Source organism: Lissotriton helveticus, chromosome 12 (assembly GCF_964261635.1).
Source record: "Lissotriton helveticus chromosome 12, aLisHel1.1, whole genome shotgun sequence".
Taxonomy (NCBI): domain Eukaryota; kingdom Metazoa; phylum Chordata; class Amphibia; order Caudata; family Salamandridae; genus Lissotriton; species Lissotriton helveticus.
Window position 1 is genome coordinate 895,205,323 of NC_136073.1, and position 14,671 is coordinate 895,219,993.

General features: G+C 53.4%; 1 protein-coding gene across 1 annotated transcript in view; it reads right to left on the reverse strand.

The window, feature by feature from the left end:
- SAP25 (Sin3A associated protein 25) overlaps window positions 1-14,671 on the reverse strand; it is a 204,002-nt gene that overhangs the window by 111,514 nt on the left and 77,817 nt on the right.

Sequence of the window (14,671 nt, forward strand, 5' to 3'; positions counted from 1 at the left end):
ATGGCATGTATGTGCGCCATACGCACACAGGCTCATTTCAGGCGTGCTTCAGGGTGTCCTAATGACACCCTTGCACTCTTGAAATTATTCTCAATTTGCGATTCTCAAATTGCGAATCGCAAATTGAGAATGACTTCCCATTGATTCCTATGGGCCTCCTGGCCCATAGGAATGAAAGGGAAGGTATTGCTTAATTGCGATTTCGCAATTTGCTAATCGCAATTAAGGAATACCAAGAAATCGCAAATTATTTGCAATTTTTTAAATACATCCCGTTTTGCGATTCTTAAATAGCGATTCTCAAAAAAATCGCTATTTCAGAATCGCAAAAACGGATTTTGATACATATGCCCCATTGTTATTTATGTCACACCCACCTTGAGTATAGGCTGTGGAGTGTGTGGGTCATGCTATATGACAGGCGTCTCCAAACCACGGCCCACAGGCCACAGCCGGCCCTCTACAAGATTGTATCCGGCCCGCAGCAACTTTAGCGTTAAAGGGCTAAAATGAAATTTCTCTTTTGTTTTCCAAAGCCTCAGATTCTGATGATCAAAGGGAAATATATATCCAATTCCTTTGGCAGCCTATAGGTGGCAGCAGAGCCTCTTGAATCTCATCTATTGTTCAAATTAAATTAAAAAAATGAACAATCTGCTGCTAAGTAATTGATTATTTTGTCAGAACATCTGCTAATGTTTGACATTTTTACTCATATATAATTTCCTATTGTAAGCTTGGCATTGTTTCTTTCTAATTGTCATATTTCTCTTTTGTTCTGAATCATATCATGCTAATTCAATCAAGCAATCATTCATGCAGGAATTATAAAGCGCGGCTTGTCACCCGCGGGGTATCCAGGCGCTTGCTGGAGGTCTCAGATGAAAAGCCAGGTCTTGAGCCCCTTCCTGAAGTCGGTTAGCGAGGGTGAGGTGCAGAGGAGGCGGGTGTTACAAGCTTTGGCGGCGAGACGGGAGAAGGAGCGACAGCGGCGTATGCATGGAGTCTGTGCGAGCGCGAGGTGTGCGGAGCGCAGGTTCGGGGTTGTTCGGTGGAAGTGCAGACAGTGCTTGATGTAGGTGGGTCCTTAGTCGTGGAAGAATTTGTAGGCGCTTGAACTGGCATGGGGAGCCCGTGGAGGCCCTTCATGTGCGGGTGATGTGGGTTCTCTTGAGAAGGTTGAGCATACCTGGCGGCTGCGTTCTGGATCGTCTGGAGTCTTTGCATGAGTTCGGTGTTGGTGCCTGCATAGAGTGCGTTGCCGCAGTCCAGTCTGTTGATGATGAGGGCCCGCGTTACGGTCTTCCTGGTGCAGATGGGGATTCACTTGAATATTTTGCGGACAAGTGGAGTGTGTGGAAGCAGGCTGAGGTGACCGTGACCTGAAGTTTCATGGAGAGTTCACTGTTGAGGATGATGCTGAGGTAGCAGGCGTGGTCTTTGGGCGTGGGGGTGGGATCCAAGTTCCACCGGCCACCATGATTCGTTTCAGAGGGCGTGTTAGTGCCAAAGATGAGGACTTCTGTCTTGTGCATGTTGAGTTTGAGGCAGTTGTCCTTCATCCAGGCTGAGACATTCTTCATACAGTTGTGGAAGTTTGTCTTCGTTGAGGTGGAGTCTGCTGAGAGCGATAGTACAAGTTGCATGTCGTTGGCATAGGTGATGATGTTGAAGTGCGATCTGACGATGTCTGCGAGTGGTGTCATGTAGATGTTGAAGAAGGTAGGGCTGAGGAATGAGCCTTGGGGGACGCCGCAGAGGTTGTGATTGACTTGCAATGAGAGGGAGGGAGTCGGATTGTCTGGGTTTGTCCCATGAGAAAAGATGCCATCCATTTGAGCTTGTCGGCTTTTATACCAATGTGGCATAGGCGATCGATGAGTGTGTGGTGGGAGACAGCGTTGAAGGCTGCAGAGAGGTCAAGCAGGATCAGGGAGGCTAATTCTCCTTTGTCGAGTGGGGTGCGGATGTCGTCTGTTGCGGACATAAGGGCTGTCTCGGTGCTGTGGTTTGTTCTAAATCCTGATTGGTGAGGGTCCAGTGTGTTGTTGATCACCAGGTGCTTGATGAGTTGGAGGTTGATGGCCTTCTCCAGGAATTTGGCGGGGAAGGGGAGCACTGAGATGGGACCATATTTCTGGAGTTCGTTGGGGTCTGATGAGTGTTTCTTCTAAATGGGTCTCACCTCGGCATGTCTACATGCATCGGGAAAGGTGGCAGAGGTTAATGAAGCGAAGAGGATGGTGGTGAGGTGGCGGCTGATCACGTCTCTTCCGAGGATAAGGAGTCAGCGGAGCAGGAGTCGCTAGGTGACCCCGAGTGGATGGATTTCATGATGGTGGCCGTGTTATGTGTGCTGAGATGTTTCCATGCAGTGAGTGAGTGGTCTGCCGTGGTGGTTGCTCGGAGGTTGAGGGGGTCGGAGGGTTAGAGATCAAAGTTTTTATAGATGGTCACTATCTTGTTGTGGAAGTGGTCGAGAGATAGTCACAGAGTTCCTGTGATGACGGGATGGAGTTTTCGGTGACGGGCAGGTGTCTCTAACGAGGGTGAAGAGTTCCTTAGGTTGGTTAGCACTGTTGTTGATTCGGTGGGTCAGGGCCTCCCTTTTTGCTGCTTTGATCTGTCGGTGGTAGTTGTTGACGGCTGATTTGAAGATGGCTCTGGCAGTGTGGTACCTGCTAGTGCACCACCTTCTTCTTAGTTTTTTTCATCATGCTGAGTTCTGGAGTGTACTAGCTGGCTTGTTTGGATGGCCTGTCTGTTTTGGCTGGTTTAGTGGGGGAGACTCAGTCGGCAGCATTGGTGATCCAGTCGTCGAAATTCTGTAGTGCCTGATCCACGTTGGTGGTGTCTTTGGTCTATGTGGTGGTGAGGCCATCCGTGCATTGCTGCTGCATGACCTTGGGCCAGCGGAGTGCTGTGTCTGTTGGGGACGGTGCAGGCGAGTCCGGTAATGGTGAAGTGTACGAAGGAGTAGTCCGACCAGGTGAAGCAAAGACACCGGGACAGAGAGGTACAGATACCGGGACAGAGAGGCACACACAGGGATGGAGAGGCACAGACACTGGGACAAGAGGTACAGACACCGGGACAAGAGGTACAGACATAGGGACAAAGAGGCACAGACACCGGGACAAGAGGTACAGACACCGGGACAAGAGGTACAGACACCGGGACAGAGAGGTACACAGAGAGGTACAGACAGCAGGACAGAGAGGTACAGACAGCGGGACAGGAAAGAGGCCCAGACACCCAGACAGAGAAGTACACATACCAGGAAAGAGAAGTACAGACACCGGGACAGAGAGGTACAGACACCGAAAGAGAAGGGTACAGAGACAGAGAGGTACAGACACCAGGACAAAGAGGTACACAGAGCAGTACAGACACCGGGACAGAGAGCTACGGCACTGGGACAGAGAGCTACAGGCAGGTAGGGGGGGGGGGGGGGTGGCACGGAAAACAGAGGAGAGACATAAGGAGGGAGCGCGTCATCTTCCTCTTCGATTGTCTCGCTGTATCCTGTCACTTTGTGACACCCCAGCAACTGGCTTCCACTGGTTCTGACCCTCACTTTGGGCAGGAGAATCAGCGGAAAAACCAAGTTAGGGGGAGAGGTGTGCCCACCTTTGTCAACCCCACCCTTCAGGTGGGGGAGGCCAGGTGAAGCACCCATCTCAGTCCTCTCAATCGTGTAGATCAGAGATGAGGGGACCCAGCCAATTAGAGAGAGGCTCATTCCCCCCATTCCACTGGGGGGTGGCATAATAGGGGTGTACTCACCCAAAGAAAGGGACCTATTGGTCCGGACCTGAACACCCCTGTAACGCCCCTAAATTTAGTATTTAGGGGGACCCTGAACCTTGCTTCCCTAGATTCCTGCAAACTACGAAGAACAAGCATTTACAATGCAATGGTTTTGCCTTTGGAAAAGTTAGAGCTATTGGCATTGTAAATGACAACATTTGTATTTATGTGTTGGTTTTGAAAACAGATACATAAATGGCATTGTCATTTACATTGCCATTAGCTTAATCTCTCGCAAATGTGAGACCTATTGTACCCTACAGACGAGCTCAGCAGACAGCAATTACTACCACACGCACACACCCAGAGCCACACACACACCCCCAGAGCCACACACACACCCCCAGAGCCAGCCACACACACACACCCAGAGCCACACACACACACACACACACACACAGAGCCACACACACACCCAGAGCCACACACACACACACACACACCCAGAGCCACACACACACACACCCAGAGCCACACACACACCCAGAGCCACACACACACACACCCAGAGCCACACACACACACACACAGAGCCACACACACACACACACACCCAGAGCCACACACACCCAGAGCCACACACACACCCAGAGCCACACACACACACACCCACAGCCACACACACCCAGAGCCACACACACACCCAGAGCCACACACACACACACAGAGCCACACACACACACACACACACACACAGAGCCACACACACACACACACACACAGCCACACACACACACAGAGCCACACACACACCCACCCAGTGCCACACCCACCCACCCAGAGCCACACACACTCAGGGGGCAGGGAAGCAAGCACAGCGAGGGGGCAGGGAAGCAAGCACAGCGAGGGGGCAGGGAAGCAAGCACAGCGAGGGGGCAGGGAAGCAAGCACAGCGAGGGGGCAGGGAAGCAAGCACAGCGAGAGGGCAGGGAAGCAAGCACAGAGAGAGGGCAGGGAAGCAAGCACAGAGAGGGGGCAGGGAAGCAAGCACAGTGAGGGGGCAGGGAAGCAAGCACAGCCAGGTGGCAGGGAAGCAAGCACAGCCAGGTGGAAGGGAAGCAAGCACAGCCAGGTGGCAGGGAAGCAAGCACAGCCATGTTGCAGGGGAGCAAGCACAGCCAGGGGAAGGGGAACAAGGGGGCGGGGGAGCAAGCACAGCCAGGGGGCAGGGAAGCAAGCACAGCCAGGGGGCAGGGAAGCAAGCACAGCCAGGGGGCAGGGAAGCAAGCACAGCCAGGGGGCAGAGAAGCAAGCACAGTCAGGGGGCAGGGAAGCAAGCACAGCCAGGGGGCAAGGAAGCAAGCACAGCCATGCTTCCAGTGCTTGGCTATTCTGAACAAACCATTGGTATCCGGCCTGCCACTCAAACGAAAACAACTCCCAGAATACCTTAAATAGCTAAATGAAACCTCAGAAGTAGAAACATTATGTCCTGACTACACGAGAGAGGCTGCAATTGTAACTGCGAGGGACAAATACCACCTGAACCACACACCGCGGATCCCCTACAAAACGACAAAGTTAAATTGCCCCTATCCAACTACTTTGCCAAGTAGCGATATTTGCTTAAAATGTTGAAAGTGACTTTGCATGTCAGAGTGTATTGCTCAATATCTAAATATAAAAATACAAGCACACATATGTAAGCACATAGATACAACACCTTTGTAGGTGGTCCCACCTGTTTATTGTGTAGCCCAATGTGTGCACTCTAAAATGTACTTTCAGAAACGCCACTAACACCAAATCACACTGCGCAATAAACACGCCCTCCAAGACGCACACCCACAGCCTCGACCCTGCGCATGTCTCCAGACCACTCACGCCACTTTACTCCACTCCTGCAGCACACCTCATGGGCGTGGTCGGAGTGCTGTGCTGCATGCAAGCGAGTTGTTAGGGGGGGCGGCAGCGCTCCTGCGTACACATGGTCGTTATCGCTGAACGCCCAAGATTTGCTTTAACCAACTTTCTGGCTGGTTTCGACGCCACAGTAAGAGTTCGTACACCGAGGGCTATAGCGCTAGATTAATCTTCTCACTAGCTACAATCCTCATACTCCTGTGTATTACCGAGGTGTGGCTGTGCATCAGGGGCACCAGAAGGGGTCCTTTACGGAGTAGACGCAAATCTACGTCAAAAGAGCCGACACACACCCCTCCCAGTCACCGCAATTTGGACCGATTAATGTGCAGAAGCGCTTCAAAGTTGCCCTAAAACTGTGTGGAAAGGTCACGGTTCCTACCTTCACGGGGAAACCTCCTCGCGCGGGGGCGGGCTCGTCTAACCCAGAATGTGGCTTGTTTCCTCTCCCTAGGAGATCTCCCATCTCTCGTCCTCTACAGGTACGCCAGGCATCGGATACGGACGACGGGAACCCGGAAGCAGTTCTCCATGACCCCGGAAGTCCCGGCCCCGGTTACGCCCCGGAAGGTAGAAAAACCATCGAGACTCAAGCAACGGGGTTCCAACCCGCGGACTCGTGGCAGGAGACAGCAAGGACGGAACCGGAGCGGAGAGAGAGAAGCGAGGAGAGCGAAAGTCGAACCGAAGAAGAGGAGGAGGACGCCGACGGCGACGTGTGGACTGAGGACTGGTGGAGTCCCCAGGAGGTGGCTGGAGAGCGGCCGCAACTCACCAGGGAGTTGCGGCGGGCCACGTGAGTAACCACCATCCGTTTCCGTGTGCCTCTTGTAGATAGTTGTAAATAATTGTAAAGCTGCACGACCCTGAGCACCATACCACTGTATATATATATATAGGCCCCTTTCACGTAGAGTGCACCCTGTCACCCCTTTTTTCCCCCCCTATCCTTCGGTCTCTTCCACCTCCCCATCCGACCCTCCCTCACTATCGCCTTTTCCGTAGCCTCACGTCCCGGTGTCGGTGGCAGTTGCAGTACTGCCGAGAGCGACAGACTAACGTCCCTCTCTGTTTTCTCTCGCCCCCAAACCTCCGAGGCCCACCAACGACATCCCAGACCCGACGGAACAGCCGAGAGGGGAGACGCACACCGCCCGGACGACGTCAGCCCAGCAGTCAGAAGCCGTCCACCACCCTTCCCGACCCGACTTCTTCTCTTCTCCGGACCCCATCAAGGATCCCGCGGCCCCCCTTTTGTGACTCTATTACCTCTGGACTGTGTCAACAATAAAACCACTTAAACATAGCGCACTATATCAGGCCTCCCCGCTTGTTATTCCGGCCCGCCGAAGCCCACACCCCACAAGTGGTGTCAGAAGTGGGATATCCTGGAGGCATGGAGGCCGCCGTTAAGAAACTGGCGGACAGCCAAGAGCTGCTCGGACAAATGATGGAAAAATTCCTAAAAACTGCAGAGGATGACCGTGGCCAACTGCACGATGTGCTGAAGGGGCAAGGAATAGCCCAAGATCAGGCCCTCGGAAAGCTCACAGAGGCCATGGGGCAGCAGAGGCCCGTGGCACCCTTACCTTCAGTCGTCCTACAAAAATATGTAACGGGGGAAGACCCAGACTTTTTCTTCACTAATTTTGAACGACTGGCACAGGCAGCCAATTGGCCTGTAGATCGCTGGGGCCATTACTTGGGCCCTTTGTTGACTGGTGAGCTACAGTCCGCCTACCAACAGGCCAACCTGCAAGGGCTGACCCCGTATGCGGACATTAAGACTTGCATCCTCGAACGCCTCGGGATAGATGAGGATTCCTACCGGATACGCCTGAGACAAGTCCGAGAAGGGCCCCAAGAAACACCACGGCCTCTCTCTTACCGCATCCAGGACCTGACCACTCGGTGGTTGAAACCCGCTACGTCCACTAAAGAGGAGATAGTGGCAAAAATTAACCTGGAACAGTTCCTCGCTTCTCTTCACCCGGCCACCCAAAAATGGGTGCGCCAGCATGCACACTTGACTCTGGACAGGGCGGTAGAGATAGCCAGTGCCTACAGCAAAGCCCAAGAAGTGCAGAAAATGAAAGAGGAACACCTTCCTCGCGGCCCACATACCGGTCACATACGTCCCCCCCCGACCTCCTGTCCCCCGAAAGCCAGAACCGATCCCTTTTGTGCCCTACCCAGTGATGCCTCGACCACACCCTCCCGGACCTCAATGCTATCACTGTGGGGGGTTCGGTCACATCGCTCGTCATTGCCCGCAGAAGGAAGAGCCCATGGAAGTGGGTGTGTCCCGGGCTTATGTATGCCTCACCGCAGGAGCCTCACCCCCTCCGTTCCGGTGCCCGGTTAAGATCAACAACCACCCCCTGATGGCTCTGGCGGACACAGGATGTAGACACAGTGTTTTACGTCCGCAGGACATGCCGAATCCAGTTGGACCTGTCACAGGGTCCGTGGCCATCAAGTGTGTACACGGAGACACCAAGAGTTACCCCACAGCCCAGGTCTCGGTACGAACCAACACCGACAACGGAAGGACACTGACCGTGGGGCTGATACCGAACCTGCCCGAACAAGCAATCCTGGGCAGCGATTACAGTGGCCTCCCCCTCCTTCTAAGAGACACTACCTGTTCCCTGGAACAATGGTGGAAAGAAGCTCCGTTTGCGCACCAACCCACCCAGAACCCCACAGCCACGAGACCGAATAAATCCAAGAATCAGAAGAAAAAGGAAAAAAGAGGGTACATGGGAGCGTATCCCGTGCAAGAGGCGCTGCATCCCTGGGAGACAGACCGCGAATTCAGGGCAGCCCAACAGGAGGATCCAGTGCTGCAGTATGCCTGGGGGCAGGCCAAAGACAACGAGGATCCGCTGCATGTATGTCCATACTTCTTTCGTTCTGGAGGCTTGTTGTACCGGAAGGCAGGACCACAACAAAAACCCCAATTACTAATCCCTGGTCCCTTCCGGGACAAGGTGTTATTCCTGGCCCATAGCCATCTCCTGGGAGGCCATTTCGGTGAAGAAAAGACCGGACAGGCAATACTCGAAAAATTCTACTGGCCCGGGGTATATGGCCAAGTGAAACAATACTGCAAGGAATGTGCCATCTGTCAGAAGAACAGCCGCTACCGACCCCCTAAAGCACCCCTCCGTCCTCTTCCCCTCATAGACATTCCCTTCAGTCGCATAGGGATGGACCTTATAGGTCCGATGTTGCCATCCAGGAGCGGCTGTAGGTACGCCTTGGTGGTGGTGGACTATGCTACGTGCTTCCCGGAGGCCGTCGCCCTGAAACAACCCACCACCCAAAACATAGCCAAAGCCCTGCTGTCTATCTTTGCCCGGGTGGGTTTTCCACGGGAAATCTTAACAGACCAAGGGACCCCATTTGTATCTTCCTTAATGCGCCAGGTATGCTCCCTGTTGGGTATTAAGCAAATAAGGACCTCGGCGTACCACCCACAGACCGACGGCTTGGTCGAACGCTACAACGCCACCCTGAAAGCCACCCTTAAAAAGCTCTTGGGGTTGGAAAGCAAGAGGTGGGAAGAGATGCTGCCTCTGGCTTTGTTTGCTATCCGGTGCAAAACCCAAAGCAGCACCGGATATTCCCCGTACGAGCTGTTGTATGGGAGGCCTCCCCGAACACTGTTGGACATGGCTCGCGAGGCCTGGGAGGCGGAACCCGACCGTACCCGACCCCTGCCCGAGTACGTGGACAATTTGAAAACCCACCTAACCCAGATCCGAGACATCGTACGACAGAACCTGGAGAACGCCCAAACAACCCAAAAACAACAGTACGATAAGGGGGCCAGGACGAGGTCCTTTGCAATCGGAGAGCTGGTGTTATTGCTCCTACCGTCCTCAGATCACAAGCTCCTAGGACAATGGCAGGGCTCGTTTCCGGTCATCAGAAAGGTGACCCCAGTAACCTACGAGATCGAGACCGAACCAACCCGAGGGGTTCGCCAGATCTACCATATCAACCTCCTGAAAAAATGGGAAGGTCCCCGCCCCGTCCTCTCCAGCGACCAGACGGATACCCCTCTACCCTTTGAAGGATGCATAGACTCGGACTTGCTCCCTGCATTACGAAATGAATTACGAGACGCATTGACCCCTGTACGGAGCGTTTTTTCCTCCCTTCCCGGACACGCGAAGTCAGTGGAACACGCCATCCAGACAGATCCCGGAGTGACCGTGAGACAAAGACCTTATCGTGTCCCGGAGGCCCGTAGAAACATCATAAAGAAGGAGACAGAACAAATGCTGCAGATGGGCATTATCGAGCCATCGGTCAGCTGTTGGAACTCGCCGATAGTCCTGGTCCCCAAACCAGACGGCTCGGTGCGTTTTTGCATTGACTTTCGTGAAGTAAACAAAGTCTCGCGATTTGATACCTATCCCCTTCCACGGGTCGACGAGATGGTGGAGCGAATAGGCGCAGCAAAGTACATTAGTACGCTCGATTTATGCAAAGGATACTGGCAGATACCCCTGAAGGAAGACGATAAGAAGAAGACCGCCTTCTCTACCCCTGATGGCCTATTTCAATTCCGGGTGATGCCTTTTGGACTACACGGAGCCCCTGCAACGTTCCAGCGAGCCATGAATCGGGTCCTCCAGCCCCATTCCAAATATGCGGGAGCCTATTTGGACGATATAGTCATACACAGCAGTACTTGGGAACAACACCTGGGGCACCTCCGAGCGGTGGTGTCTTCTCTGGGTAACAGCGGATACACCATAAACCCGACCAAAACGACATTAGCCGCTCAAAGCGTCAAGTATCTGGGCTATCTCCTGGGCGAAGGCCTTATCCGTCCCCAGGATAATAAGATAGAAGCCATTCGGTCCATACCGTTCCCTACAACCAAGAAAGAACTAAGGGCCTTCCTGGGGTTACTGGGCTATTACAGACGGTTCATTCCTAACTTTTCCCAAACCACTGTTCCCCTGACGGACCTATTGAAGAAAAGCCCCAAAACCGAAGAAGCCCTACGGCATCCCGCGGTCTCAGTAAAACAAGCCTTTGAACGCCTAAAACAGGCCCTGATATCAAAACCCGTCCTGGTTAGTCCTGACTATAGCCGACCGTTCATCCTACAAACGGATGCATCCGACCAAGGGCTGGGGGCCGTCTTATCCCAAAGAGACTCTTGTGGAAATGAAAAACCCATACTGTACATAAGCAGGAAACTCTTCCCCCGAGAAATGAACTACGCCTGTGTTGAGAAGGAGGCCCTGGCCATAAAATGGGCCGTGGATAGTCTCCGCTATTACCTCGAGGGAAGGGAATTCGTGTTGTACACAGACCATGCCCCCCTGGCCTGGATGGCCCGAAATCGAGGACACAACGACCGTGTCCTCAGATGGTTCCTTTCCCTCCAGCCCTATAGGTTCAAAACCGAACACAGAAAAGGGGCCGAACGGGGGAATGCGGATTACCTCTCCCGATTTCCATGTTCTCTGCCCCCCACTAGAAAGACAGCTAGAGAAAGGGGATGTGGAAAGGTCACGGTTCCTACCTTCACGGGGAAACCTCCTCGCGCGGGGGCGGGCTCGTCTAACCCAGAATGTGCCTTGTTTCCTCTCCCTAGGAGATCTCCCATCTCTCGTCCTCTACAGGTACGCCAGGCATCGGATACGGACGACGGGAACCCGGAAGCAGTTCTCCATGACCCCGGAAGTCCCGGCCCCGGTTACGCCCCGGAAGGTAGAAAAACCATCGAGACTCAAGCAACGGGGTTCCAACCCGCGGACTCGTGGCAGGAGACAGCAAGGACGGAACCGGAGCGGAGAGAGAGAAGCGAGGAGAGCGAAAGTCGAACCGAAGAAGAGGAGGAGGACGCCGACGGCGACGTGTGGACTGACGACTGGTGGAGTCCCCAGGAGGTGGCTGGAGAGCGGCCGCAACTCACCAGGGAGTTGCGGCGGGCCACGTGAGTAACCACCATCCGTTTCCGTGTGCCTCTTGTAGATAGTTGTAAATAATTGTAAAGCTGCACGACCCTGAGCACCATACCACTGTATATATATATATATAGGCCCCTTTCACGTAGAGTGCACCCTGTCACCCCTTTTTCCCCCCCTATCCTTCGGTCTCTTCCACCTCCCCATCCGACCCTCCCTCACTATCGCCTTTTCCGTAGCCTCACGTCCCGGTGTCGGTGGCAGTTGCAGTACTGCCGAGAGCGACAGACTAACGTCCCTCTCTGTTTTCTCTCGCCCCCAAACCTCCGAGGCCCACCAACGACATCCCAGACCCGACGGAACAGCCGAGAGGGGAGACACACACCGCCCGGACGACGTCAGCCCAGCAGTCAGAAGCCGTCCACCACCCTTCCCGACCCGACTTCTTCTCTTCTCCGGACCCCATCAAGGATCCCCGCGGCCCCCCTTTTGTGACTCTATTACCTCTGGACTGTGTCAACAATAAAACCACTTAAACATAGCGCACTATATCAGGCCTCCCCGCTTGTTATTCCGGCCCGCCGAAGCCCACACCCCACAAACTGTTTTGAAGCGAGGCGAAGTCTGTCCGGCGCCCCCAAACGGAGGAGTGCGGGGCAAGAAAATCATCCGAGCACAGAAAAGTTTTGCAATCCAGGGACACTCTGGAGCCCGGAGGGTGTCCAAACACGGGGAGGGCTCACGGACCAAGCTTCGAACCCAGGAAAAGTTTCCGAACTTTGGTTTCGGTGCAAAGGTCCAGTTGGGTCCATAGCAAGTGGGCGCAGGTGAGCTCCTTACCTGTCCTTTTGGGGGTCGGGCTTCTAGGCGGCCATCCCGGGGGGCTCCCTGGTCCGGTCCACTCCGGCTCTCGGTCTCTGCAGACGCAAAGCGGAATGCCCAGCTCGACTCCCGGGGCTGGGCTCTTGTAAAATGGGATGGGAACAGCCAGGAGCGCCTGGGTGTGTCTACACAGAGACACGGACAGCGGGATACACAAAGACACGGACAGCAGGAGGGGGGACGGACAGCGAGATACAACCATGCAGGACCAGGACGATTTTAGCAATGAGTAAAAACATCCACGTTAAAAAAAAAAAAAGAAATGTACACGCCCACAGCCACATGACGTGGGCAAAAGCCTAAAATTCTCGGGAACGCCCACGAATCTCCTCCGGCATTGACGGACAGATCTCTGTTCCAATGGCTAGCCTCCATTGATGGAGCTAGCCAATGGAACAGAGGGGCGGGACAACACACACATACTGTACACATAACATTTTGCCTGCGCCGAAAATCTGCGCGGTGCGCAGCTTTCGACAGGCGAAACCTAAAAATGGCCATCTTAGCCATGACACGTGTGTAAGCATTAACGCACTTTAGGACATCAGTATCCGTCTTGGAATGAGTTTTCTTTAACAGAAAACCTATTGCACGATTGCTACCTAGGCTTGTGCATTAATCTTGAAACATCCAGTTGGGGAAAAAAGCTTCTTTATGTCATCAATGGGCAAACACACTTTCCTTGTGACACAAGACATTCCTGACAGCTAGCTGCACCACAAAGGCATTCCCAGCATCCGTGTGTAACAGCACCACTGCCTGCAGCCTTCAGAGGACAACTGAAACTCAATGACAACTGACTAGCACCATAATGTTAACTATAAAGACTGTCCACATCCCAAATGGCATTCAGATGGCTAAATGCAATACAGCGGGCACCAACTTCTCCAATACAGTCAGCCTTGGAAAGGCAGCTGGTGTGCATGCACAGAATGGGGGAAATCCGGTTTAGACAAACATCCACATGAACCAATCGTGGCTAATTACGCCAGAGTGCCAGAGGAACCATCCTTTTCGAATCTTGAACCACAACAGATTCACCACAAAGTATCTCAGTTGAAGTGAATGCCCACCCTTGGGGGAACTTGCAGGGCCTGGAAGACCCAACCCGACATACAACTCACAACATCAGAGGCCCAATTCCCACAGGCCACAATCTGAGTACAGGAAAAAAAGAAGGCACCGTGGTCATCCCTGGCCTACCTGGGAGGGTAGCATGGCCATCGGACTCGGCAGGTTTCTTCCTCAGATATAAAGGGGGGAAAAAAGCCCAGCAGATCACTAAGCAACCAAGAAAGAAGCGTCTAATTTCTGGTGGGGACAGACTAGCAAGAAGAATTCTGAAAAAAGTGGGGCATTCATGACATGCACAAAAGTAACAAAAATCAAAAGCATAAGAGCAGACAAAAAACACTGTGGAAGCCGGCGATGACCCCATAAGCGGTACCTCCTGAAGGATCGTCGGGGAGACGAGATGCAGGCTGGCTCCAGTGGGGCTGAAGGGTTTAAACGCCCTGCTCAAAACACCCGCGGTCCCGCCGCGTGGAACGAAGTGCTGGTGAGAACGGGAATCTATGCAGAATAAACCCATCACGGGAGAGAAGGGGGGTTTTCCTGTTAAAAGTGAAAATAAACTCAAGGCCGCTGCCATACCACGACGGGCAGGTCATGCAGCAAAAAGCACCCGCCACTCCCTTCCGGAGACAGCTCTGTAAATGTGTAAATGCCCGGAGACACGGGAGCCCTGATCAATCCAATTAGAACACACACTGCAAAAATACCTAAGGTCTTACACAAGAGCACACGTTACAAGCAGCGCCGGGCTTCACCAGGGCATAACACGCAAGCAGGTCTCCCTGTCTTAACAATGCGTGTAACAACTTCGAGTTCTTTAACCGGATGCTTTACACGGGCTTAAGGGGGGGGACGGACAGCGGGATACACAAAGACACGGACAGCGGGACGGACAGCGGGATACACAAACACACGGACAGCGGGAGGGGGAATGGACAGCCCGATACAACCATGCGGGACCAGGACGATTTTAGCAATGAGTAAAAACATCCACGTTATAAAAAAAAAAGTACACGCCCACAGCCGCATGATGTCGCGAAAAGCCTAAAAATCGCCGGAACGCCCACAAATCTGCTCGCAGAATGACGAGCAGATCTCTCTTCCAA